General features: G+C 38.4%; 19 non-coding genes across 19 annotated transcripts; all 19 read left to right on the forward strand.

Annotated features, from left to right (window-relative positions):
* The first annotated feature begins 739 nt into the window (after positions 1-739).
* On the forward strand, positions 740-812 carry TRNAR-CCU (transfer RNA arginine (anticodon CCU)). The gene has a single exon. It is a non-coding gene; the product is annotated as a tRNA-Arg (tRNA).
* Positions 813-1,459: 647 nt separating this feature from the next.
* TRNAR-UCG (transfer RNA arginine (anticodon UCG)) lies at positions 1,460-1,532 on the forward strand. Its single transcript has one exon. It is a non-coding gene; the product is annotated as a tRNA-Arg (tRNA).
* A 1,519-nt stretch (positions 1,533-3,051) lies between these two features.
* TRNAQ-UUG (transfer RNA glutamine (anticodon UUG)) lies at positions 3,052-3,124 on the forward strand. The gene has a single exon. It is a non-coding gene; the product is annotated as a tRNA-Gln (tRNA).
* Positions 3,125-4,642: 1,518 nt separating this feature from the next.
* TRNAR-UCG (transfer RNA arginine (anticodon UCG)) lies at positions 4,643-4,715 on the forward strand. The gene has a single exon. It is a non-coding gene; the product is annotated as a tRNA-Arg (tRNA).
* A 1,519-nt stretch (positions 4,716-6,234) lies between these two features.
* On the forward strand, positions 6,235-6,307 carry TRNAQ-UUG (transfer RNA glutamine (anticodon UUG)). The gene has a single exon. It is a non-coding gene; the product is annotated as a tRNA-Gln (tRNA).
* A 1,518-nt stretch (positions 6,308-7,825) lies between these two features.
* On the forward strand, positions 7,826-7,898 carry TRNAR-UCG (transfer RNA arginine (anticodon UCG)). Its single transcript has one exon. It is a non-coding gene; the product is annotated as a tRNA-Arg (tRNA).
* A 1,519-nt stretch (positions 7,899-9,417) lies between these two features.
* Positions 9,418-9,490, forward strand: TRNAQ-UUG (transfer RNA glutamine (anticodon UUG)). Its single transcript has one exon. It is a non-coding gene; the product is annotated as a tRNA-Gln (tRNA).
* A 1,518-nt stretch (positions 9,491-11,008) lies between these two features.
* On the forward strand, positions 11,009-11,081 carry TRNAR-UCG (transfer RNA arginine (anticodon UCG)). The gene has a single exon. It is a non-coding gene; the product is annotated as a tRNA-Arg (tRNA).
* A 1,519-nt stretch (positions 11,082-12,600) lies between these two features.
* Positions 12,601-12,673, forward strand: TRNAQ-UUG (transfer RNA glutamine (anticodon UUG)). The gene has a single exon. It is a non-coding gene; the product is annotated as a tRNA-Gln (tRNA).
* Positions 12,674-14,191: 1,518 nt separating this feature from the next.
* Positions 14,192-14,264, forward strand: TRNAR-UCG (transfer RNA arginine (anticodon UCG)). Its single transcript has one exon. It is a non-coding gene; the product is annotated as a tRNA-Arg (tRNA).
* A 1,519-nt stretch (positions 14,265-15,783) lies between these two features.
* TRNAQ-UUG (transfer RNA glutamine (anticodon UUG)) lies at positions 15,784-15,856 on the forward strand. The gene has a single exon. It is a non-coding gene; the product is annotated as a tRNA-Gln (tRNA).
* A 1,518-nt stretch (positions 15,857-17,374) lies between these two features.
* TRNAR-UCG (transfer RNA arginine (anticodon UCG)) lies at positions 17,375-17,447 on the forward strand. Its single transcript has one exon. It is a non-coding gene; the product is annotated as a tRNA-Arg (tRNA).
* A 1,519-nt stretch (positions 17,448-18,966) lies between these two features.
* TRNAQ-UUG (transfer RNA glutamine (anticodon UUG)) lies at positions 18,967-19,039 on the forward strand. Its single transcript has one exon. It is a non-coding gene; the product is annotated as a tRNA-Gln (tRNA).
* A 1,518-nt stretch (positions 19,040-20,557) lies between these two features.
* TRNAR-UCG (transfer RNA arginine (anticodon UCG)) lies at positions 20,558-20,630 on the forward strand. Its single transcript has one exon. It is a non-coding gene; the product is annotated as a tRNA-Arg (tRNA).
* Positions 20,631-21,432: 802 nt separating this feature from the next.
* Positions 21,433-21,505, forward strand: TRNAR-CCU (transfer RNA arginine (anticodon CCU)). The gene has a single exon. It is a non-coding gene; the product is annotated as a tRNA-Arg (tRNA).
* Positions 21,506-23,015: 1,510 nt separating this feature from the next.
* Positions 23,016-23,088, forward strand: TRNAR-CCU (transfer RNA arginine (anticodon CCU)). Its single transcript has one exon. It is a non-coding gene; the product is annotated as a tRNA-Arg (tRNA).
* A 644-nt stretch (positions 23,089-23,732) lies between these two features.
* On the forward strand, positions 23,733-23,805 carry TRNAR-UCG (transfer RNA arginine (anticodon UCG)). The gene has a single exon. It is a non-coding gene; the product is annotated as a tRNA-Arg (tRNA).
* Positions 23,806-24,243: 438 nt separating this feature from the next.
* TRNAR-UCG (transfer RNA arginine (anticodon UCG)) lies at positions 24,244-24,316 on the forward strand. Its single transcript has one exon. It is a non-coding gene; the product is annotated as a tRNA-Arg (tRNA).
* A 1,519-nt stretch (positions 24,317-25,835) lies between these two features.
* TRNAQ-UUG (transfer RNA glutamine (anticodon UUG)) lies at positions 25,836-25,908 on the forward strand. The gene has a single exon. It is a non-coding gene; the product is annotated as a tRNA-Gln (tRNA).
* The last annotated feature ends 49 nt before the right edge of the window (positions 25,909-25,957 follow it).

Raw genomic sequence — 25,957 nt, forward strand, 5'->3', positions numbered from 1 at the left:
ACGCCGAGCGGCTTGTAGAAAATATAATGAGCAGGTATGACTGAAACGAAGTTATTTACAGAAGGAGTTAAAGTCTGCTGAAATGTCCGTGTTGATAGCTTGTAGAAAAATGAGAATGTTTTATAACAGTCGGAATGACTAGGAAAGAACGTGACTTAAGCAGAGGGGTGTTAAAGAACTATTGAGAGCGTACTGCGTGTTACGAGGGTGGTATTATTTCAGTAGAGGTCAAAGGGTGAACAAATGAAAAGGGCAACTGGGTGAAGATTACGTTAATTGAACACTCCCTTTACTTGATTATTTGATGAATTATATTTAAAATAGAAAATATTAAATTGAAAATTTCGTGCATTAATGTGATAAACTGTATAATCTATCACTGATGGGTTTTCCTTGATTGATTAATTTGCAGTGACCCCTGACGAAGGGCTGGTGACACAGCCCGAAATGCATTGGGCTTTCAATAAAGAAATGCTGCTCGAAAATATTGGTTGTATTTGGATCATATTTCAGTGAAGGTCTGGATGGGCACACCGAAATACTTGAAGCTTCCTAAAATGCAAATAGTGATTGATGTGGACATGAAAAAGAGAAAACGAACAATTATAGATAAAACGTGGATTAAACTTGAGTAAAGAGAAATATGGAATAAAATGGTGGGATCTAGTATCCAATTACGCTGTGCATCTGGGTGTGGAGCGTAGATTCTGTGTTCCCCACTGCAATAATATTTATCTGTGCCTCAGTGGCCTAATGGATAAGGCACTGGCCTCCTAAGCCAGTGATTGTGGGTTCGAGTCCCATCAGAGGTGCAAACCAATGTCCACTCTTACTTTTTCAGAAAAATTAAATATATTTATTACATGCTTCCTCTCAGAAGCTTATAAGGTATTAGGAACTTTGAAATGGTACCATTTTACTTCTGTACTCTTCAGAGTCATGTTGATGTTCTGAAACTACAAAGTCGATTTTTGAAACACCTATCTTTGTCAGATGCATTTTTGACCCGGCAGAAGATATTCCTTTGGAAAAAATCATTTGAATTGGATTGGTGTAACTGTTGTTTCTAGAGGTGGTGAAAGGCTTTCAGCTACTTAAATAGGGTAAGTCAGGATTCATGAAATGTATACAACCTTTGAGTGTGTGTAAATTGGAATATCCAGGAAGGAGCAGTTTGTACTACTTTCAAAACAGTTTCTCTCCACTTCTGGAAACATCCCGAGCTATATAAAGCATACACTGAGCTTTAATCTCATGAAGAAAGAGGTTTAAATGCAAAAAAGAAAACAATAGCTTATCGTACTGGTGACATTCTCATTATATAGATTCCAAAAAAGTGTTTTAATTGAAAGGAGCTGAAAGAAAACACAATGGGATGTAAACCTAAATAACTATAAATATTATCTTTTCCATCCTTGCATAGCACCTACAGTATACAAATAAACAGAGCAGGACACAGGACCGCGTGGCCTAATGGCTAAGGCGTCTGACTTCGGATCAGAAGATTGAGGGTTCGAGTTCCTTCGTGGTCGGTTTTTGACAATGGTCACACAATTCCGGTTTCCATTCAGAATGGAAGCAGGCTCTTCCAATACTCTTATAGCCATCATGTTCTCATTCCTAATTGATAATAAAGTGGAGTACATACGGCACAGTCATTTAGATTGCATCTTCAGTCTAAAATCTAGTGCATTGAAGTGGCATTAAAAAGTGCTTCTATGTACATGCACTGAATATGTACTAGGTTTGCAGAATTCTGACTTGACAGAATGGGTTTTAGCTTAAGTGTGTGTAGATGAACTGCAAGGTGTGTAAGTATGTGTTCATGTAGTGCTTCAAGTGTAAAATCTGTCTGATTTGTGCAGTTAAAGTGCTCATTTTGCCTACGAGAAAGAAAAGTACTACAGAAGAATTATAAAGGATTGGCACATTGGCTGCCTTTGCTGATGACACAGATGGCTTATTTGTAAAGCACTGGTCTATTAAGTTGCAGAGTGTGGTTGAACTTGGTTAGTAGACTTGGTGCCAGTTTCTGTGTCCTGCTGAAGACAAGGACGGCTTGATACCACTGTCAAAGCCCAGTTTATTGAGAAAAGCATCCATTGAAGAAGAAGTGTTGATTCGAAAATGGTTCTCCTCCAATATCTCTCCACTTGCTAGAAATACAGAGTCTCCATTATAGCACAAAACAGAGTGTTAAAGTCGGGGATGGAAGAGGATGAAAATTGGAAGTTTACTTATGGAGAGAACTGAGAAATGTCCTGTGTGCAGACACCAGTGTTGGACGATTGAATACATTTAAATAATGCCTCTAGATTACTGGCATTTATCTGTGCCTCAGTGGCCTAATGGATAAGGCACTGGCCTCCTAAGCCAGGGATTGTGCGTTCGAGTCCCGTCTGAGGTGCAAACCAATGTCCACTCTTCCTTTTCCAGAAAAATAAATATATTTATTACATGCTTCCTCTCAGAAGCTTATGAGGTATTAGGAACTTTGAAATGGTACCATTTTACTTCTGTACTCTTCAGAGTCATGTTGATGTTCTGAAACTACAAAGTAGATTTTTAAACACCTATCTTTGTCAGATGCATTTTTGACCCGGCAGAAGATATTCCTTTGGAAAAAATGATTTGAATTGGATTGGTGTAACTGTTGTTTCTAGAGGTGGTGAAAGGCTTTCAGCTACTTGAATAGGGCAAGTCAGGATTCATGAAATGTATACAACCTTTGAGTGTGTGTAAATTGGAATATCCAGGAAGGAGCAGTTTGTACAACTTTCAAAACAGTTTCTCTCCACTTCTGGAAACATCCAGAGCTATGTAAAGCATTTACTGAGCTTTAATCTCATGAAGAAAGAGGTTTAAATGCAAAAAAGAAAACAAAAGATTATCGTACTGGTGACATTCTCATTATATAGATTCCAAAAAAGTGCTTTAATTGAAAGGAGCTGAAAAAAACACCATGGGATGTAAACCTAAATAACTATAAATAATATATTTTCCATCCTTGCATACCACTTACAGTATAAAAATAAACACAGCAGGACACCTGACCGCGTGGCCTAATGGATAAGGCGTCTGACTTTGGATCAGAAGATTGAGGGTTCGAGTCCCTTCGTGGTCGCTTTTTGACAATGGCCACACACTTCAGGTTTCCATTCAGAATGGAAGCAAGCTCTTCCAATAGTCTTATAGCCATCATGTTCTCATTCCTAATTAATAATAAAGTGGAGTACATACTGCACAGTCATTTAGATTGCATCTTCAGTCTAAAATCTAGTGCATTTAAGTGGCATTAAAAAGTGCTTCTATGTACATGCACTGAATATGTACTAGGTTTGCAGAATTCTGACTTGACAGAATGGGTTTTAGCTTAAGTGTGTGTAGATGAACTGCAAGGTGTGTAAGTATGTGTTCATGTAGTGCTTCAAGTGTAAAATCTGTATGATTTGTGCAGTTAAAGTGCTCATTTTGCCTACGAGAAAGAAAAGTACTACAGAAGAATTATAAAGGATAGGCACATTGGCTGCCTTTGCTGATGACACAGATGGCTTATTTGTAAAGCACTGGTCTATTAAGTTGCAGAGTGTGGTTGAACTTGGTTAGTAGACTTGGTGCCTGTTTCTGTGTCCTGCTGAAGACAAGGACGGCTTGATACCACTATCAAAGCCCAGTATATTGAGAAAAGCATCCATGGAAGAACAAGTGTTGATTCGAAAATGGTTCTCCTCCAATATATCTCCACTTGCTAGAAATACAGAGTCTCCATTATAGCACAGAACAGAGTGTTAAAGTCGGGGATGGAAGAGGATGAAAATTGGAAGTTTACTTATGGAGAGAACTGAGAAATGTCCTGTGTGCAGACACCAGTGTTGGACGATTGAATACATTTAAATAATGCCTCTAGATTACTGGCATTTATCTGTGCCTCAGTGACCTAATGGATAAGGCACTGGCCTCCTAAGCCAGGGATTGTGCGTTCGAGTCCCATCTGAGGTGCAAACCAATGTCCACTCTTCCTTTTCCAGAAAAATAAATATATTTATTACATGCTTCCTCTCAGAAGGTTATGAGGTATTAGGAACTTTGAAATGGTACCATTTTACTTCTGTACTCTTCAGAGTCATGTTGATGTTCTGAAACTACAAAGTAGATTTTTAAACACCTATCTTTGTCAGATGCATTTTTGACCAGGCAGAAAATATTCCTTTGGAAAAAATTATTTGAATTGGATTGGTGTAACTGTTGTTTCTAGAGGTGGTGAAAGGCTTTCAGCTACTTGAATAGGGCAAGTCAGGATTCATGAAATGTATACAACCTTTGAGTGTGTGTAAATTGGAATATCCAGGAAGGAGCAGTTTGTACAACTTTCAAAACAGTTTCTCTCCACTTCTGGAAACATCCAGAGCTATGTAAAGCATTTACTGAGCTTTAATCTCATGAAGAAAGAGGTTTAAATGCAAAAAAGAAAACAAAAGATTATCGTACTGGTGACATTCTCATTATATAGATTCCAAAAAAGTGCTTTAATTGAAAGGAGCTGAAAAAAACACAATGGGATGTAAACCTAAATAACTATAAATAAAGTATTTTCCATCCTTGCATACCACCTACAGTATAAAAATAAACACGCAGAGCACATGACCGCGTGGCCTAATGGATAAGGCGTCTGACATCGGATCAGAAGATTGAGGGTTCGAGTCCCTTCGTGGTCGGTTTTTGACAATGGCCACACAATTCAGGTTTCCATTCAGAATGGAAGCAGGCTCTTCCAATACTCTTATAGCCATCATGTTCTCATTCCTAATTAATAATAAAGTGGAGTACATACTGCACAGACATTTAGATTGCATCTTAAGTCTAAAATCTAGTGCCTTTAAGTGGCATTAAAAAGTGCTTCTATGTACATGCACTGAATATGTACTAGGTTTGCAGAATTCTGACTTGACAGAATGGGTTTTAGCTTAAGTGTGTGTAGATGAACTGCAAGGTGTGTAAGTATGTGTTCATGTAGTGCTTCAAGTGTAAAATCTGTCTGATTTGTGCAGTTAAAGTGCTCATTTTGCCTACGAGAAAGAAAAGTACTACAGAAGAATTATAAAGGATTGGCACATTGGCTGCCTTTGCTGATGACACAGATGGCTTATTTGTAAAGCACTGGTCTATTAAGTTGCAGAGTGTGGTTGAACTTGGTTAGTAGACTTGGTGCCTGTTTCTGTGTCCTGCTGAAGACAAGGACGGCTTGATACCACTGTCAAAGCCCAGTTTATTGAGAAAAGCATCCATTGAAGAAGAAGTGTTGATTCGAAAATGGTTCTCCTCCAATATCTCTCCACTTGCTAGAAATACAGAGTCTCCATTATAGCACAAAACAGAGTGTTAAAGTCGGGGATGGAAGAGGATGAAAATTGGAAGTTTACTTATGGAGAGAACTGAGAAATGTCCTGTGTGCAGACACCAGTGTTGGACGATTGAATACATTTAAATAATGCCTCTAGATTACTGGCATTTATCTGTGCCTCAGTGGCCTAATGGATAAGGCACTGGCCTCCTAAGCCAGGGATTGTGCGTTCGAGTCCCGTCTGAGGTGCAAACCAATGTCCACTCTTCCTTTTCCAGAAAAATAAATATATTTATTACATGCTTCCTCTCAGAAGCTTATGAGGTATTAGGAACTTTGAAATGGTACCATTTTACTTCTGTACTCTTCAGAGTCATGTTGATGTTCTGAAACTACAAAGTAGATTTTTAAACACCTATCTTTGTCAGATGCATTTTTGACCCGGCAGAAGATATTCCTTTGGAAAAAATTATTTGAATTGGATTGTTGTAACTGTTGTTTCTAGAGGTGGTGAAAGGCTTTCAGCTACTTGAATAGGGCAAGTCAGGATTCATGAAATGTATACAACCTTTGAGTGTGTGTAAATTGGAATATCCAGGAAGGAGCAGTTTGTACAACTTTCAAAACAGTTTCTCTCCACTTCTGGAAACATCCAGAGCTATGTAAAGCATTTACTGAGCTTTAATCTCATGAAGAAAGAGGTTTAAATGCAAAAAAGAAAACAAAAGATTATCGTACTGGTGACATTCTCATTATATAGATTCCAAAAAAGTGCTTTAATTGAAAGGAGCTGAAAAAAACACCATGGGATGTAAACCTAAATAACTATAAATAATATATTTTCCATCCTTGCATACCACTTACAGTATAAAAATAAACACAGCAGGACACCTGACCGCGTGGCCTAATGGATAAGGCGTCTGACTTTGGATCAGAAGATTGAGGGTTCGAGTCCCTTCGTGGTCGCTTTTTGACAATGGCCACACACTTCAGGTTTCCATTCAGAATGGAAGCAAGCTCTTCCAATAGTCTTATAGCCATCATGTTCTCATTCCTAATTAATAATAAAGTGGAGTACATACTGCACAGTCATTTAGATTGCATCTTCAGTCTAAAATCTAGTGCATTTAAGTGGCATTAAAAAGTGCTTCTATGTACATGCACTGAATATGTACTAGGTTTGCAGAATTCTGACTTGACAGAATGGGTTTTAGCTTAAGTGTGTGTAGATGAACTGCAAGGTGTGTAAGTATGTGTTCATGTAGTGCTTCAAGTGTAAAATCTGTATGATTTGTGCAGTTAAAGTGCTCATTTTGCCTACGAGAAAGAAAAGTACTACAGAAGAATTATAAAGGATAGGCACATTGGCTGCCTTTGCTGATGACACAGATGGCTTATTTGTAAAGCACTGGTCTATTAAGTTGCAGAGTGTGGTTGAACTTGGTTAGTAGACTTGGTGCCTGTTTCTGTGTCCTGCTGAAGACAAGGACGGCTTGATACCACTATCAAAGCCCAGTATATTGAGAAAAGCATCCATGGAAGAACAAGTGTTGATTCGAAAATGGTTCTCCTCCAATATATCTCCACTTGCTAGAAATACAGAGTCTCCATTATAGCACAGAACAGAGTGTTAAAGTCGGGGATGGAAGAGGATGAAAATTGGAAGTTTACTTATGGAGAGAACTGAGAAATGTCCTGTGTGCAGACACCAGTGTTGGACGATTGAATACATTTAAATAATGCCTCTAGATTACTGGCATTTATCTGTGCCTCAGTGACCTAATGGATAAGGCACTGGCCTCCTAAGCCAGGGATTGTGCGTTCGAGTCCCATCTGAGGTGCAAACCAATGTCCACTCTTCCTTTTCCAGAAAAATAAATATATTTATTACATGCTTCCTCTCAGAAGGTTATGAGGTATTAGGAACTTTGAAATGGTACCATTTTACTTCTGTACTCTTCAGAGTCATGTTGATGTTCTGAAACTACAAAGTAGATTTTTAAACACCTATCTTTGTCAGATGCATTTTTGACCAGGCAGAAAATATTCCTTTGGAAAAAATTATTTGAATTGGATTGGTGTAACTGTTGTTTCTAGAGGTGGTGAAAGGCTTTCAGCTACTTGAATAGGGCAAGTCAGGATTCATGAAATGTATACAACCTTTGAGTGTGTGTAAATTGGAATATCCAGGAAGGAGCAGTTTGTACAACTTTCAAAACAGTTTCTCTCCACTTCTGGAAACATCCAGAGCTATGTAAAGCATTTACTGAGCTTTAATCTCATGAAGAAAGAGGTTTAAATGCAAAAAAGAAAACAAAAGATTATCGTACTGGTGACATTCTCATTATATAGATTCCAAAAAAGTGCTTTAATTGAAAGGAGCTGAAAAAAACACAATGGGATGTAAACCTAAATAACTATAAATAAAGTATTTTCCATCCTTGCATACCACCTACAGTATAAAAATAAACACGCAGAGCACATGACCGCGTGGCCTAATGGATAAGGCGTCTGACATCGGATCAGAAGATTGAGGGTTCGAGTCCCTTCGTGGTCGGTTTTTGACAATGGCCACACAATTCAGGTTTCCATTCAGAATGGAAGCAGGCTCTTCCAATACTCTTATAGCCATCATGTTCTCATTCCTAATTAATAATAAAGTGGAGTACATACTGCACAGACATTTAGATTGCATCTTAAGTCTAAAATCTAGTGCCTTTAAGTGGCATTAAAAAGTGCTTCTATGTACATGCACTGAATATGTACTAGGTTTGCAGAATTCTGACTTGACAGAATGGGTTTTAGCTTAAGTGTGTGTAGATGAACTGCAAGGTGTGTAAGTATGTGTTCATGTAGTGCTTCAAGTGTAAAATCTGTCTGATTTGTGCAGTTAAAGTGCTCATTTTGCCTACGAGAAAGAAAAGTACTACAGAAGAATTATAAAGGATTGGCACATTGGCTGCCTTTGCTGATGACACAGATGGCTTATTTGTAAAGCACTGGTCTATTAAGTTGCAGAGTGTGGTTGAACTTGGTTAGTAGACTTGGTGCCTGTTTCTGTGTCCTGCTGAAGACAAGGACGGCTTGATACCACTGTCAAAGCCCAGTTTATTGAGAAAAGCATCCATTGAAGAAGAAGTGTTGATTCGAAAATGGTTCTCCTCCAATATCTCTCCACTTGCTAGAAATACAGAGTCTCCATTATAGCACAAAACAGAGTGTTAAAGTCGGGGATGGAAGAGGATGAAAATTGGAAGTTTACTTATGGAGAGAACTGAGAAATGTCCTGTGTGCAGACACCAGTGTTGGACGATTGAATACATTTAAATAATGCCTCTAGATTACTGGCATTTATCTGTGCCTCAGTGGCCTAATGGATAAGGCACTGGCCTCCTAAGCCAGGGATTGTGCGTTCGAGTCCCGTCTGAGGTGCAAACCAATGTCCACTCTTCCTTTTCCAGAAAAATAAATATATTTATTACATGCTTCCTCTCAGAAGCTTATGAGGTATTAGGAACTTTGAAATGGTACCATTTTACTTCTGTACTCTTCAGAGTCATGTTGATGTTCTGAAACTACAAAGTAGATTTTTAAACACCTATCTTTGTCAGATGCATTTTTGACCCGGCAGAAGATATTCCTTTGGAAAAAATGATTTGAATTGGATTGGTGTAACTGTTGTTTCTAGAGGTGGTGAAAGGCTTTCAGCTACTTGAATAGGGCAAGTCAGGATTCATGAAATGTATACAACCTTTGAGTGTGTGTAAATTGGAATATCCAGGAAGGAGCAGTTTGTACAACTTTCAAAACAGTTTCTCTCCACTTCTGGAAACATCCAGAGCTATGTAAAGCATTTACTGAGCTTTAATCTCATGAAGAAAGAGGTTTAAATGCAAAAAAGAAAACAAAAGATTATCGTACTGGTGACATTCTCATTATATAGATTCCAAAAAAGTGCTTTAATTGAAAGGAGCTGAAAAAAACACCATGGGATGTAAACCTAAATAACTATAAATAATATATTTTCCATCCTTGCATACCACTTACAGTATAAAAATAAACACAGAAGGACACCTGACCGCGTGGCCTAATGGATAAGGCGTCTGACTTTGGATCAGAAGATTGAGGGTTCGAGTCCCTTCGTGGTCGCTTTTTGACAATGGCCACACACTTCAGGTTTCCATTCAGAATGGAAGCAAGCTCTTCCAATAGTCTTATAGCCATCATGTTCTCATTCCTAATTAATAATAAAGTGGAGTACATACTGCACAGTCATTTAGATTGCATCTTCAGTCTAAAATCTAGTGCATTTAAGTGGCATTAAAAAGTGCTTCTATGTACATGCACTGAATATGTACTAGGTTTGCAGAATTCTGACTTGACAGAATGGGTTTTAGCTTAAGTGTGTGTAGATGAACTGCAAGGTGTGTAAGTATGTGTTCATGTAGTGCTTCAAGTGTAAAATCTGTATGATTTGTGCAGTTAAAGTGCTCATTTTGCCTACGAGAAAGAAAAGTACTACAGAAGAATTATAAAGGATAGGCACATTGGCTGCCTTTGCTGATGACACAGATGGCTTATTTGTAAAGCACTGGTCTATTAAGTTGCAGAGTGTGGTTGAACTTGGTTAGTAGACTTGGTGCCTGTTTCTGTGTCCTGCTGAAGACAAGGACGGCTTGATACCACTGTCAAAGCCCAGTATATTGAGAAAAGCATCCATGGAAGAACAAGTGTTGATTCGAAAATGGTTCTCCTCCAATATATCTCCACTTGCTAGAAATACAGAGTCTCCATTATAGCACAGAACAGAGTGTTAAAGTCGGGGATGGAAGAGGATGAAAATTGGAAGTTTACTTATGGAGAGAACTGAGAAATGTCCTGTGTGCAGACACCAGTGTTGGACGATTGAATACATTTAAATAATGCCTCTAGATTACTGGCATTTATCTGTGCCTCAGTGACCTAATGGATAAGGCACTGGCCTCCTAAGCCAGGGATTGTGCGTTCGAGTCCCATCTGAGGTGCAAACCAATATCCACTCTTCCTTTTCCAGAAAAATAAATATATTTATTATATGCTTCCTCTCAGAAGGTTATGAGGTATTAGGAACTTTGAAATGGTACCATTTTACTTCTGTACTCTTCAGAGTCATGTTGATGTTCTGAAACTACAAAGTAGATTTTTAAACACCTATCTTTGTCAGATGCATTTTTGACCAGGCAGAAAATATTCCTTTGGAAAAAATTATTTGAATTGGATTGGTGTAACTGTTGTTTCTAGAGGTGGTGAAAGGCTTTCAGCTACTTGAATAGGGCAAGTCAGGATTCATGAAATGTATACAACCTTTGAGTGTGTGTAAATTGGAATATCCAGGAAGGAGCAGTTTGTACAACTTTCAAAACAGTTTCTCTCCACTTCTGGAAACATCCAGAGCTATGTAAAGCATTTACTGAGCTTTAATCTCATGAAGAAAGAGGTTTAAATGCAAAAAAGAAAACAAAAGATTATCGTACTGGTGACATTCTCATTATATAGATTCCAAAAAAGTGCTTTAATTGAAAGGAGCTGAAAAAAACACAATGGGATGTAAACCTAAATAACTATAAATAAAGTATTTTCCATCCTTGCATACCACCTACAGTATAAAAATAAACACGCAGAGCAAATGGCCGCGTGGCCTAATGGATAAGGCGTCTGACTTCGGATCAGAAGATTGAGGGTTCGAGTCCCTTCGTGGTCGGTTTTTGACAATGGCCACACAATTCAGGTTTCCATTCAGAATGGAAGCAGGCTCTTCCAATACTCTTATAGCCATCATGTTCTCATTCCTAATTAATAATAAAGTGGAGTACATACTGCACAGACATTTAGATTGCATCTTAAGTCTAAAATCTAGTGCCTTTAAGTGGCATTAAAAAGTGCTTCTATGTACATGCACTGAATATGTACTAGGTTTGCAGAATTCTGACTTGACAGAATGGGTTTTAGCTTAAGTGTGTGTAGATGAACTGCAAGGTGTGTAAGTATGTGTTCATGTAGTGCTTCAAGTGTAAAATCTGTCTGATTTGTGCAGTTAAAGTGCTCATTTTGCCTACGAGAAAGAAAAGTACTACAGAAGAATTATAAAGGATTGGCACATTGGCTGCCTTTGCTGATGACACAGATGGCTTATTTGTAAAGCACTGGTCTATTAAGTTGCAGAGTGTGGTTGAACTTGGTTAGTAGACTTGGTGCCTGTTTCTGTGTCCTGCTGAAGACAAGGACGGCTTGATACCACTGTCAAAGCCCAGTTTATTGAGAAAAGCATCCATTGAAGAAGAAGTGTTGATTCGAAAATGGTTCTCCTCCAATATCTCTCCACTTGCTAGAAATACAGAGTCTCCATTATAGCACAAAACAGAGTGTTAAAGTCGGGGATGGAAGAGGATGAAAATTGGAAGTTTACTTATGGAGAGAACTGAGAAATGTCCTGTGTGCAGACACCAGTGTTGGACGATTGAATACATTTAAATAATGCCTCTAGATTACTGGCATTTATCTGTGCCTCAGTGGCCTAATGGATAAGGCACTGGCCTCCTAAGCCAGGGATTGTGCGTTCGAGTCCCGTCTGAGGTGCAAACCAACGTCCACTCTTCCTTTTCCAGAAAAATACATATATTTATTACATGCTTCCTCTCAGAAGCTTATGAGGTATTAGGAACTTTGAAATGGTACCATTTTACTTCTGTACTCTTCAGAGTCATGTTGATGTTCTGAAACTACAAAGTAGATTTTTAAACACCTATCTTTGTCAGATGCATTTTTGACCCGGCAGAAGATATTCCTTTGGAAAAAATGATTTGAATTGGATTGGTGTAACTGTTGTTTCTAGAGGTGGTGAAAGGCTTTCAGCTACTTGAATAGGGCAAGTCAGGATTCATGAAATGTATACAACCTTTGAGTGTGTGTAAATTGGAATATCCAGGAAGGAGCAGTTTGTACAACTTTCAAAACAGTTTCTCTCCACTTCTGGAAACATCCAGAGCTATGTAAAGCATTTACTGAGCTTTAATCTCATGAAGAAAGAGGTTTAAATGCAAAAAAGAAAACAAAAGATTATCGTACTGGTGACATTCTCATTATATAGATTCCAAAAAAGTGCTTTAATTGAAAGGAGCTGAAAAAAACACCATGGGATGTAAACCTAAATAACTATAAATAATATATTTTCCATCCTTGCATACCACTTACAGTATAAAAATAAACACAGAAGGACACCTGACCGCGTGGCCTAATGGATAAGGCGTCTGACTTTGGATCAGAAGATTGAGGGTTCGAGTCCCTTCGTGGTCGCTTTTTGACAATGGCCACACACTTCAGGTTTCCATTCAGAATGGAAGCAAGCTCTTCCAATAGTCTTATAGCCATCATGTTCTCATTCCTAATTAATAATAAAGTGGAGTACATACTGCACAGTCATTTAGATTGCATCTTCAGTCTAAAATCTAGTGCATTTAAGTGGCATTAAAAAGTGCTTCTATGTACATGCACTGAATATGTACTAGGTTTGCAGAATTCTGACTTGACAGAATGGGTTTTAGCTTAAGTGTGTGTAGATGAACTGCAAGGTGTGTAAGTATGTGTTCATGTAGTGCTTCAAGTGTAAAATCTGTATGATTTGTGCAGTTAAAGTGCTCATTTTGCCTACGAGAAAGAAAAGTACTACAGAAGAATTATAAAGGATAGGCACATTGGCTGCCTTTGCTGATGACACAGATGGCTTATTTGTAAAGCACTGGTCTATTAAGTTGCAGAGTGTGGTTGAACTTGGTTAGTAGACTTGGTGCCTGTTTCTGTGTCCTGCTGAAGACAAGGACGGCTTGATACCACTGTCAAAGCCCAGTATATTGAGAAAAGCATCCATGGAAGAACAAGTGTTGATTCGAAAATGGTTCTCCTCCAATATATCTCCACTTGCTAGAAATACAGAGTCTCCATTATAGCACAGAACAGAGTGTTAAAGTCGGGGATGGAAGAGGATGAAAATTGGAAGTTTACTTATGGAGAGAACTGAGAAATGTCCTGTGTGCAGACACCAGTGTTGGACGATTGAATACATTTAAATAATGCCTCTAGATTACTGGCATTTATCTGTGCCTCAGTGACCTAATGGATAAGGCACTGGCCTCCTAAGCCAGGGATTGTGCGTTCGAGTCCCATCTGAGGTGCAAACCAATATCCACTCTTCCTTTTCCAGAAAAATAAATATATTTATTATATGCTTCCTCTCAGAAGGTTATGAGGTATTAGGAACTTTGAAATGGTACCATTTTACTTCTGTACTCTTCAGAGTCATGTTGATGTTCTGAAACTACAAAGTAGATTTTTAAACACCTATCTTTGTCAGATGCATTTTTGACCAGGCAGAAAATATTCCTTTGGAAAAAATTATTTGAATTGGATTGGTGTAACTGTTGTTTCTAGAGGTGGTGAAAGGCTTTCAGCTACTTGAATAGGGCAAGTCAGGATTCATGAAATGTATACAACCTTTGAGTGTGTGTAAATTGGAATATCCAGGAAGGAGCAGTTTGTACAACTTTCAAAACAGTTTCTCTCCACTTCTGGAAACATCCAGAGCTATGTAAAGCATTTACTGAGCTTTAATCTCATGAAGAAAGAGGTTTAAATGCAAAAAAGAAAACAAAAGATTATCGTACTGGTGACATTCTCATTATATAGATTCCAAAAAAGTGCTTTAATTGAAAGGAGCTGAAAAAAACACAATGGGATGTAAACCTAAATAACTATAAATAAAGTATTTTCCATCCTTGCATACCACCTACAGTATAAAAATAAACACGCAGAGCAAATGGCCGCGTGGCCTAATGGATAAGGCGTCTGACTTCGGATCAGAAGATTGAGGGTTCGAGTCCCTTCGTGGTCGGTTTTTGACAATGGCCACACAATTCAGGTTTCCATTCAGAATGGAAGCAGGCTCTTCCAATACTCTTATAGCCATCATGTTCTCATTCCTAATTAATAATAAAGTGGAGTACATACTGCACAGACATTTAGATTGCATCTTAAGTCTAAAATCTAGTGCCTTTAAGTGGCATTAAAAAGTGCTTCTATGTACATGCACTGAATATGTACTAGGTTTGCAGAATTCTGACTTGACAGAATGGGTTTTAGCTTAAGTGTGTGTAGATGAACTGCAAGGTGTGTAAGTATGTGTTCATGTAGTGCTTCAAGTGTAAAATCTGTCTGATTTGTGCAGTTAAAGTGCTCATTTTGCCTACGAGAAAGAAAAGTACTACAGAAGAATTATAAAGGATTGGCACATTGGCTGCCTTTGCTGATGACACAGATGGCTTATTTGTAAAGCACTGGTCTATTAAGTTGCAGAGTGTGGTTGAACTTGGTTAGTAGACTTGGTGCCTGTTTCTGTGTCCTGCTGAAGACAAGGACGGCTTGATACCACTGTCAAAGCCCAGTTTATTGAGAAAAGCATCCATTGAAGAAGAAGTGTTGATTCGAAAATGGTTCTCCTCCAATATCTCTCCACTTGCTAGAAATACAGAGTCTCCATTATAGCACAAAACAGAGTGTTAAAGTCGGGGATGGAAGAGGATGAAAATTGGAAGTTTACTTATGGAGAGAACTGAGAAATGTCCTGTGTGCAGACACCAGTGTTGGACGATTGAATACATTTAAATAATGCCTCTAGATTACTGGCATTTATCTGTGCCTCAGTGGCCTAATGGATAAGGCACTGGCCTCCTAAGCCAGGGATTGTGCGTTCGAGTCCCGTCTGAGGTGCAAACCAACGTCCACTCTTCCTTTTCCAGAAAAATACATATATTTATTACATGCTTCCTCTCAGAAGCTTATGAGGTATTAGGAACTTTGAAATGGTACCATTTTACTTCTGTACTCTTCAGAGTCATGTTGATGTTCTGAAACTACAAAGTAGATTTTTAAACACCTATCTTTGTCAGATGCATTTTTGACCCGGCAGAAGATATTCCTTTGGAAAAAATGATTTGAATTGGATTGGTGTAACTGTTGTTTCTAGAGGTGGTGAAAGGCTTTCAGCTACTTGAATAGGGCAAGTCAGGATTCATGAAATGTATACAACCTTTGAGTGTGTGTAAATTGGAATATCCAGGAAGGAGCAGTTTGTACAACTTTCAAAACAGTTTCTCTCCACTTCTGGAAACATCCAGAGCTATGTAAAGCATTTACTGAGCTTTAATCTCATGAAGAAAGAGGTTTAAATGCAAAAAAGAAAACAAAAGATTATCGTACTGGTGACATTCTCATTATATAGATTCCAAAAAAGTGCTTTAATTGAAAGGAGCTGAAAAAAACACCATGGGATGTAAACCTAAATAACTATAAATAATATATTTTCCATCCTTGCATACCACTTACAGTATAAAAATAAACACAGCAGGACACCTGACCGTGTGGCCTAATGGATAAGGCGTCTGACTTTGGATCAGAAGATTGAGGGTTCGAGTCCCTTCGTGGTCGCTTTTTGACAATGGCCACACACTTCAGGTTTCCATTCAGAATGGAAGCAAGCTCTTCCAATAGTCTTATAGCCATCATGTTCTCATTCCTAATTAATAATAAAGTGGAGTACATACTGCACAGTCATTTAGATTGCATCTTCAGTCTAAAATCTAGTGCATTTAAGTGGCATTAAAAAGTGCTTCTATGTACATGCACTGAATATGTACTAGGTTTGCAGAATTCTGACTTGACAGAATGGGTTTTAGCTTAAGTGTGTGTAGATGAACTGCAAGGTGTGTAAGTATGTGTTCATGTAGTGCTTCAAGTGTAAAATCTGTATGATTTGTGCAGTTAAAGTGCTCATTTTGCCTACGAGAAAGAAAAGTACTACAGAAGAATTATAAAGGATAGGCACATTGGCTGCCTTTGCTGATGACACAGATGGCTTATTTGTAAAGCACTGGTATATTAAGTTGCAGAGTGTGGTTGAACTTGGTTAGTAGACTTGGTGCCTGTTTCTGTGTCCTGCTGAAGACAAGGACGGCTTGATACCACTGTCAAAGCCCAGTATATTGAGAAAAGCATCCATGGAAGAACAAGTGTTGATTCGAAAATGGTTCTCCTCCAATATATCTCCACTTGCTAGAAATACAGAGTCTCCATTATAGCACAGAACAGAGTGTTAAAGTCGGGGATGGAAGAGGATGAAAATTGGAAGTTTACTTATGGAGAGAACTGAGAAATGTCCTGTGTGCAGACACCAGTGTTGGACGATTGAATACATTTAAATAATGCCTCTAGATTACTGGCATTTATCTGTGCCTCAGTGACCTAATGGATAAGGCACTGGCCTCCTAAGCCAGGGATTGTGCCTTCGAGTCCCATCTGAGGTGCAAACCAATGTCCACTCTTCCTTTTCCAGAAAAATAAATATATTTATTACATGCTTCCTCTCAGAAGGTTATGAGGTATTAGGAACTTTGAAATGGTACCATTTTACTTCTGTACTCTTCAGAGTCATGTTGATGTTCTGAAACTACAAAGTAGATTTTTAAACACCTATCTTTGTCAGATGCATTTTTGACCAGGCAGAAAATATTCCTTTGGAAAAAATTATTTGAATTGGATTGGTGTAACTGTTGTTTCTAGAGGTGGTGAAAGGCTTTCAGCTACTTGAATAGGGCAAGTCAGGATTCATGAAATGTATACAACCTTTGAGTGTGTGTAAATTGGAATATCCAGGAAGGAGCAGTTTGTACAACTTTCAAAACAGTTTCTCTCCACTTCTGGAAACATCCAGAGCTATGTAAAGCATTTACTGAGCTTTAATCTCATGAAGAAAGAGGTTTAAATGCAAAAAAGAAAACAAAAGATTATCGTACTGGTGACATTCTCATTATATAGATTCCAAAAAAGTGCTTTAATTGAAAGGAGCTGAAAAAAACACAATGGGATGTAAACCTAAATAACTATAAATAAAGTATTTTCCATCCTTGCATACCACCTACAGTATAAAAATAAACACGCAGAGCACATGACCGCGTGGCCTAATGGATAAGGCGTCTGACTTCGGATCAGAAGATTGAGGGTTCGAGTCCCTTCGTGGTCGGTTTTTGACAATGGCCACACAATTCAGGTTTCCATTCAGAATGGAAGCAGGCTCTTCCAATACTCTTATAGCCATCATGTTCTCATTCCTAATTAATAATAAAGTGGAGTACATACTGCACAGACATTTAGATTGCATCTTAAGTCTAAAATCTAGTGCCTTTAAGTGGCATTAAAAAGTGCTTCTATGTACATGCACTGAATATGTACTAGGTTTGCAGAATTCTGACTTGACAGAATGGGTTTTAGCTTAAGTGTGTGTAGATGAACTGCAAGGTGTGTAAGTATGTGTTCATGTAGTGCTTCAAGTGTAAAATCTGTCTGATTTGTGCAGTTAAAGTGCTCATTTTGCCTACGAGAAAGAAAAGTACTACAGAAGAATTATAAAGGATTGGCACATTGGCTGCCTTTGCTGATGACACAGATGGCTTATTTGTAAAGCACTGGTCTATTAAGTTGCAGAGTGTGGTTGAACTTTGTTAGTAGACTTGGTGCCTGTTTCTGTGTCCTGCTGAAGACAAGGACGGCTTGATACCACTGTCAAAGCCCAGTTTATTGAGAAAAGCATCCATTGAAGAAGAAGTGTTGATTCGAAAATGGTTCTCCTCCAATATCTCTCCACTTGCTAGAAATACAGAGTCTCCATTATAGCACAAAACAGAGTGTTAAAGTCGGGGATGGAAGAGGATGAAAATTGGAAGTTTACTTATGGAGAGAACTGAGAAATGTCCTGTGTGCAGACACCAGTGTTGGACGATTGAATACATTTAAATAATGCCTCTAGATTACTGGCATTTATCTGTGCCTCAGTGGCCTAATGGATAAGGCACTGGCCTCCTAAGCCAGGTATGGTGCGTTCGAGTCCCGTCTGAGGTGCAAACCAATGTCCACTCTTCCTTTTCCAGAAAAATAAATATATTTATTACATGCTTCCTCTCAGAAGCTTATGAGGTATTAGGAACTTTGAAATGGTACCATTTTACTTCTGTACTCTTCAGAGTCATGTTGATGTTCTGAAACTACAAAGTAGATTTTTAAACACCTATCTTTGTCAGATGCATTTTTGACCCGGCAGAAGATATTCCTTTGGAAAAAATGATTTGAATTGGATTGGTGTAACTGTTGTTTCTAGAGGTGGTGAAAGGCTTTCAGCTACTTGAATAGGGCAAGTCAGGATTCATGAAATGTATACAACCTTTGAGTGTGTGTAAATTGGAATATCCAGGAAGGAGCAGTTTGTACAACTTTCAAAACAGTTTCTCTCCACTTCTGGAAACATCCAGAGCTATGTAAAGCATTTACTGAGCTTTAATCTCATGAAGAAAGAGGTTTAAATGCAAAAAAGAAAACAAAAGATTATCGTACTGGTGACATTCTCATTATATAGATTCCAAAAAAGTGCTTTAATTGAAAGGAGCTGAAATAAACACCATGGGATGTAAACCTAAATAACTATAAATAATATATTTTCCATCCTTGCATACCACTTACAGTATAAAAATAAACACAGCAGGACACCTGACCGCGTGGCCTAATGGATAAGGCGTCTGACTTTGGATCAGAAGATTGAGGGTTTGAGTCCCTTCGTGGTCGCTTTTTGACAATGGCCACACACTTCAGGTTTCCATTCAGAATGGAAGCAAGCTCTTCCAATAGTCTTATAGCCATCATGTTCTCATTCCTAATTAATAATAAAGTGGAGTACATACTGCACAGTCATTTAGATTGCATCTTCAGTCTAAAATCTAGTGCATTTAAGTGGCATTAAAAAGTGCTTCTATGTACATGCACTGAATATGTACTAGGTTTGCAGAATTCTGACTTGACAGAATGGGTTTTAGCTTAAGTGTGTGTAGATGAACTGCAAGGTGTGTAAGTATGTGTTCATGTAGTGCTTCAAGTGTAAAATCTGTATGATTTGTGCAGTTAAAGTGCTCATTTTGCCTACGAGAAAGAAAAGTACTACAGAAGAATTATAAAGGATAGGCACATTGGCTGCCTTTGCTGATGACACAGATGGCTTATTTGTAAAGCACTGGTCTATTAAGTTGCAGAGTGTGGTTGAACTTGGTTAGTAGACTTGGTGCCTGTTTCTGTGTCCTGCTGAAGACAAGGACGGCTTGATACCACTGTCAAAGCCCAGTATATTGAGAAAAGCATCCATGGAAGAACAAGTGTTGATTCGAAAATGGTTCTCCTCCAATATATCTCCACTTGCTAGAAATACAGAGTCTCCATTATAGCACAGAACAGAGTGTTAAAGTCGGGGATGGAAGAGGATGAAAATTGGAAGTTTACTTATGGAGAGAACTGAGAAATGTCCTGTGTGCAGACACCAGTGTTGGACGATTGAATACATTTAAATAATGCCTCTAGATTACTGGCATTTATCTGTGCCTCAGTGACCTAATGGATAAGGCACTGGCCTCCTAAGCCAGGGATTGTGCGTTCGAGTCCCATCTGAGGTGCAAACCAATGTCCACTCTTCCTTTTCCAGAAAAATAAATATATTTATTACATGCTTCCTCTCAGAAGGTTATGAGGTATTAGGAACTTTGAAATGGTACCATTTTACTTCTGTACTCTTCAGAGTCATGTTGATGTTCTGAAACTACAAAGTAGATTTTTAAACACCTATCTTTGTCAGATGCATTTTTGACCAGGCAGAAAATATTCCTTTGGAAAAAATTATTTGAATTGGATTGGTGTAACTGTTGTTTCTAGAGGTGGTGAAAGGCTTTCAGCTACTTGAATAGGGCAAGTCAGGATTCATGAAATGTATACAACCTTTGAGTGTGTGTAAATTGGAATATCCAGGAAGGAGCAGTTTGTACAACTTTCAAAACAGTTTCTCTCCACTTCTGGAAACATCCAGAGCTATGTAAAGCATTTACTGAGCTTTAATCTCATGAAGAAAGAGGTTTAAATGCAAAAAAGAAAACAAAAGATTATCGTACTGGTGACATTCTCATTATATAGATTCCAAAAAAGTGCTTTAATTGAAAGGAGCTGAAAAAAACACAATGGGATGTAAACCTAAATAACTATAAATAAAGTATTTTCCATCCTTGCATACCACCTACAGTATAAAAATAAACACGCAGAGCACATGACCGCGTGGCCTAATGGATAAGGCGTCTGACTTCGGATCAGAAGATTGAGGGTTCGAGTCCCTTCGTGGTCGGTTTTTGACAATGGCCACACAATTCAGGTTTCCATTCAGAATGGAAGCAGGCTCTTCCAATACTTTTATAGCCATCATGTTCTCATTCCTAATTAATAATAAAGTGGAGTACATACTGCACAGACATTTAGATTGCATCTTAAGTCTAAAATCTAGTGCCTTTAAGTGGCATTAAAAAGTGCTTCTATGTACATGCACTGAATATGTACTAGGTTTGCAGAATTCTGACTTGACAGAATGGGTTTTAGCTTAAGTGTGTGTAGATGAACTGCAAGGTGTGTAAGTATGTGTTCATGTAGTGCTTCAAGTGTAAAATCTGTATGATTTGTGCAGTTAAAGTGCTCAATTTGCCTACGAGAAAGAAAAGTACTACAGAAGAATTATAAAGGATTGGCACATTGGCTGCCTTTGCTGATGACACATATGGCTTATTTGTAAAGCACTGGTCTATTAAGTTGCAGAGTGTGGTTGAACTTGGTTAGTAGACTTGGTGCCTGTTTCTGTGTCCTGCTGAAGACAAGGACGGCTTGATATCACTGTCAAAGCCCAGTTTATTGAGAAAAGCATCCATGGAAGAAGAAGTGTTGATTCGAAAATGGTTCTCCTCCAATATCTCTCCACTTGCTAGAAATACAGAGTCTCCATTATAGCACAGAACAGAGTGTTAAAGTCGGGGATGGAAGAGGATGAAAATGGGAAGTTAACTTATGGAGAGAACTGAGAAATGTCCTGTGTGCAGACACCCGTGTTGGACGATTGAATACATTTACATAATGCCTCTAGATTGCTGTCATCTATCTGTGCCTCAGTGGCCTAATGGATAAGGCACTGGCCTCCTAAGCCAGGGATTGTGGGTTCAAGTCCCATCTGAGGTGCAAACCTATGTCCACTCTTACTTTTCCAGAAAAATAAATATATTTATTACATGCTTCCTCTCAGAAGCTTATAGGGTATTAGGAACTTTGAAATGGTACCATTTTACTTCTGTACTCTGCAGAGTCATGTTGATGTTCTGAAACTACAAAGTCGATTTTTGAAACACCTATCTTTGTCAGATGCATTTTTGACCCGGCAGAAGATATTCCTTTGGAAAAAATCATTTGAATTGGATTGGTGTAACTGTTGTTTCTAGAGGTGGTGAAAGGCTTTCAGCTACTTAAATAGGGTAAGTCAGGATTCAAGAAACGTATACAACCTTTGACTGTGTGTAAATTGGAATATCCAGGAAGGAGCAGTTTGTACTACTTTCAAAACAGTTTCTCTCCACTTCTGGAGACATCCCGAGCTATATAAAGCATACACTGAGCTTTAATCTCATGAAGAAAGAGGTTTAAATGCAAAAAAGAAAACAATAGCTTATCGTGCTGGTGACATTCTCATTATATAGATTCCAAAAAAGTGTTTTAATTGAAAGGAGCTGAAAGAAAACACAATGGGATGTAAACCTAAATAACTATAAATATTATCTTTTCCATCCTTGCATAGCACCTACAGTATAAAAATAGACACAGCAGGACACATGACCGTGTGGCCTAATGGATAAGGCGTCTGACTTCGGATCAGAAGATTGAGGGTTCGAGTTGCTTTTTGACAATGGCCACACAATTCAGGTTTCCATTCAGAATGGAAGCAAGCTCTTCCAATACTCTTATAGCCATCATGTTCTCATTCCTAATTAATAATAAAGTGGAGTACATACTGCACAGTCATTTAGATTGCATCTTCAGTCTAAAGTCTAGTGCATTTAAGTGGCATTAAAAAGTGCTTCTATGTACATGCACTGAATATGCACTAGGTTTGCAGAATTCTGACTTGAGAGAATAGATTTTAGCTTAAGTGTGGGTAGATGAACTGCAAGGTGTGTAAGTATGTGTTCATGTAGTGCTTCAAGTGTAAAATCTGTATGATTTGTGCAGTTAAAATGCTCATTTTGCCTACGAGAAAGAAAAGTACTACAGAAGAATTATAAAGGATTGGCACATTGGCTGCCTTTGCTGATGACACAGATGGCTTATTTGTAAAGCACTGGTCTATTAAGTTGCAGAGTGTGGTTGAACTTGGTTAGTAGACTTGGTGCCTGTTTCTGTGTCCTGCTGAAGACAAGGACGGCGTGATACCACTGTCAAAGCCCAGTTTATTGAGAACAGCATCCATGGAAGAAGAAGTGTTGATTCGAAAATGGTTCTCCTCCAATATCTCTCCACTTGCTAGAAATACAGAGTCTCCATTATAGCACAGAACAGAGTGTTAAAGTCGGGGATGGAAGAGGATGAAAATTGGAAGTTTACTTATGGAGAAAACTGAGAAATGTCCTGTGTGCAGACACCAGTGTTGGACGATTGAATACATTTAAATAATGCCTCTAGATTACTGGCCTTTATCTGTGCCTCAGTGGCCTAATGGATAAGGCGCTGGCCTCCTAAGCCAGGGATTGTGGGTTCGAGTCCCATCTGAGGTGGAAACCAATGTCCACTCTTCCTTTTCCAGAAAAATAAATATATTTATTACATGCTTCCTCTCAGAAGCTTATGAGGTATTAGGAACTTTGAAATGGTACCATTTTACTTCTGTACTCTTCAGAGTCATGTTGATGTTCTGAAACTACAAAGTAGATTTTTAAACACCTATCTTTGTCAGATGCATTTTTGACCCGGCAGAAGATATTCCTTTGGAAAAAATGATTTGAATTGGATTGGTGTAACTGTTGTTTCTAGAGGTGGTGAAAGGCTTTCAGCTACTTGAATAGGGCAAGTCAGGATTCATGAAATGTATACAACCTTTGAGTGTGTGTAAATTGGTATATCCAGGAAGGAGCAGTTTGTACAACTTTCAAAACAGTTTCTCTCCACTTTTGGAAACATCCAGAGCTATGTAAAGCATTTACTGAGCTTTAATCTCATGAAGAAAGAGGTTTAAATGCAAAAAAGAAAACAAAAGATTATCGTACTGGTGACATTCTCATTATATAGATTCCAAAAAAGTGCTTTAATTGAAAGGAGCTGAAAAACAACACAATGGGATGTAAACTTAAATAACTATAAATAATATATTTTCCATCCTTGCATACCACCTACAGTATAAAAATAAACACGCAGGGCACATGACTGCGTGGCCTAATGGATAAGGCGTCTGACTTCGGATCAGAAGATTGAGGGTTCGAGTCCCTTCGTGGTCGGTTTTTGACAATGGCCACACAATTCAGGTTTCCATTCAGAATGGAAGCAGGCTCTTCCAATACTCTTATAGCCATCATGTTCTCATCCCTAATTAATAATAAAGTGGAGTACATACTGCACAGTCATTTAGATTGCATCTTCAGTCTAAAATCTAGTGCATTTAAGTGGCATTAAAAAGTGCTTCTATGTACATGCACTGAATATGTACTAGCTTTGCAGAATTCTGACTTGACAGAATGGGTTTTAGCTTAAGTGTGTGTAGATGAAATGTAAGGTGTGTAAGTATGTGTTCATGTAGTGCTTCAAGTGTAAAATCTGTATGATTTGTGCAGTTAAAATGCTCATTTTGCCTACGAGAAAGAAAAGTACCTATAAATATTATCTTTTCCATCCTTGCATAGCACCTACAGTATAAAAATAAACACAGCAGGACACAGTACCGCGTGGCCTAATGGATAAGGCGTCTGACTTCGGATCAGAAGATTGAGGGTTCGAGTCCCTTCGTGGTCGGTTTTTGACAATGGTCACACAATTCAGGTTTCCATTCAGAATGGAAGCAGGCTCTTCCAATACTCTTATAGCCATCATGTTCTCATTCCTAATTAATAATAAAGTGGAGTACATAAGGCACAGTCATTTAGATTGCATCTTCAGTCTAAAATCTAGTGCATTTAAGTGGCATTAAAAAGTGCTTCTATGTACATGCACTGAATATGTACTAGGTTTGCAGAATTCTGACTTGACAGAATGGGTTTTAGCTTAAGTGTGTGTAGATGAACTGCAAGGTGTGTAAGTATGTGCTCATGTAGTGCTTCAAGTGTAAAATCTGTCTGATTTGTGCAGTTAAAGTGCTCATTTTGCCTACGAGAAAGAAAAGTACTACAGAAGAATTATAAAGGATTGGCACATTGGCTGCCTTTGCTGATGACACAGATGGCTTATTTGTAAAGCACTGGTCTATTAAGTTGCAGAGTGTGGTTGAACTTGGTTAGTAGACTTGGTGCCTGTTTCTGTGTCCTGCTGAAGACAAGGACGGCTTGATACCACTGTCAAAGCCCAGTTTATTGAGAAAAGCATCCATGGAAGAAGAAGTGTTGATTCGAAAATGGTTCTCCTCCAATATCTCTCCACTTGCTAGAAATACAGAGTCTCCATTATAGCACAGAACAGAGTGTTAAAGTCGGGGATGGAAGAGGATGAAAATGGGAAGTTTACTTATGGAGAGAACTGAGAAATGTCCTGTGTGCAGACACCAGTGTTGGACGATTGAATACATTTAAATAATGCCTCTAGATTACTGGCATTTATCGGTCCCTCAGTGGCCTAATGGATAAGGCACTGGCCTCCTAAGCCAGGGATTGTGCGTTCGAGTCCCGTCTGAGGTGCAAACCAATGTCCACTCTTCCTTTTCCAGAAAAATAAATATATTTATTACATGCTTCCTCTCAGAAGCTTATGAGGTATTAGGAACTTTGAAATGGTACCATTTTACTTCTGTACTCTCCAGAGTCATGTTGATGTTCTGAAACTACAAAGTAGATTTTTAAACACCTATCTTTGTCAGATGCATTTTTGACCCGGCAGAAGATATTCCTTTGGAAAAAATGATTTGAATTGGATTGGTGTAACTGTTGTTTCTAGAGGTGGTGAAAGGCTTTCAGCTACTTGAATAAGGCAAGTCAGGATTCATGAAATGTATACAACCTTTGAGTGTGTGTAAATTGGAATATCCAGGAAGGAGCAGTTTGTACAACTTTCAAAACAGTTTCTCTCCACTTCTGGAAACATCCAGAGCTATGTAAAGCATTTACTGAGCTTTAATCTCATGAAGAAAGAGGTTTAAATGCAAAAAAGAAAACAAAAGATTATCGTACTGGTGACATTCTCATTATATAGATTCCAAAAAAGTGCTTTAATTGAAAGGAGCTGAAAAAAACACCATGGGATGTAAACCTAAATAACTATAAATAATATATTTTCCATCCTTGCATACCACCTACAGTATAAAAATAAACACAGCAGGACACCTGACCACGTGGCCTAATGGATAAGGCGTCTGACTTTGGATCAGAAGATTGAGGGTTCGAGTCCCTTCGTGGTCGCTTTTTGACAATGGCCACACAATTCAGGTTTCCATTCAGAATGGAAGCA

Source organism: Lissotriton helveticus, chromosome 5_1 (genome assembly GCF_964261635.1).
Source record: "Lissotriton helveticus chromosome 5_1, aLisHel1.1, whole genome shotgun sequence".
Taxonomy (NCBI): Eukaryota; Metazoa; Chordata; class Amphibia; order Caudata; family Salamandridae; genus Lissotriton; species Lissotriton helveticus.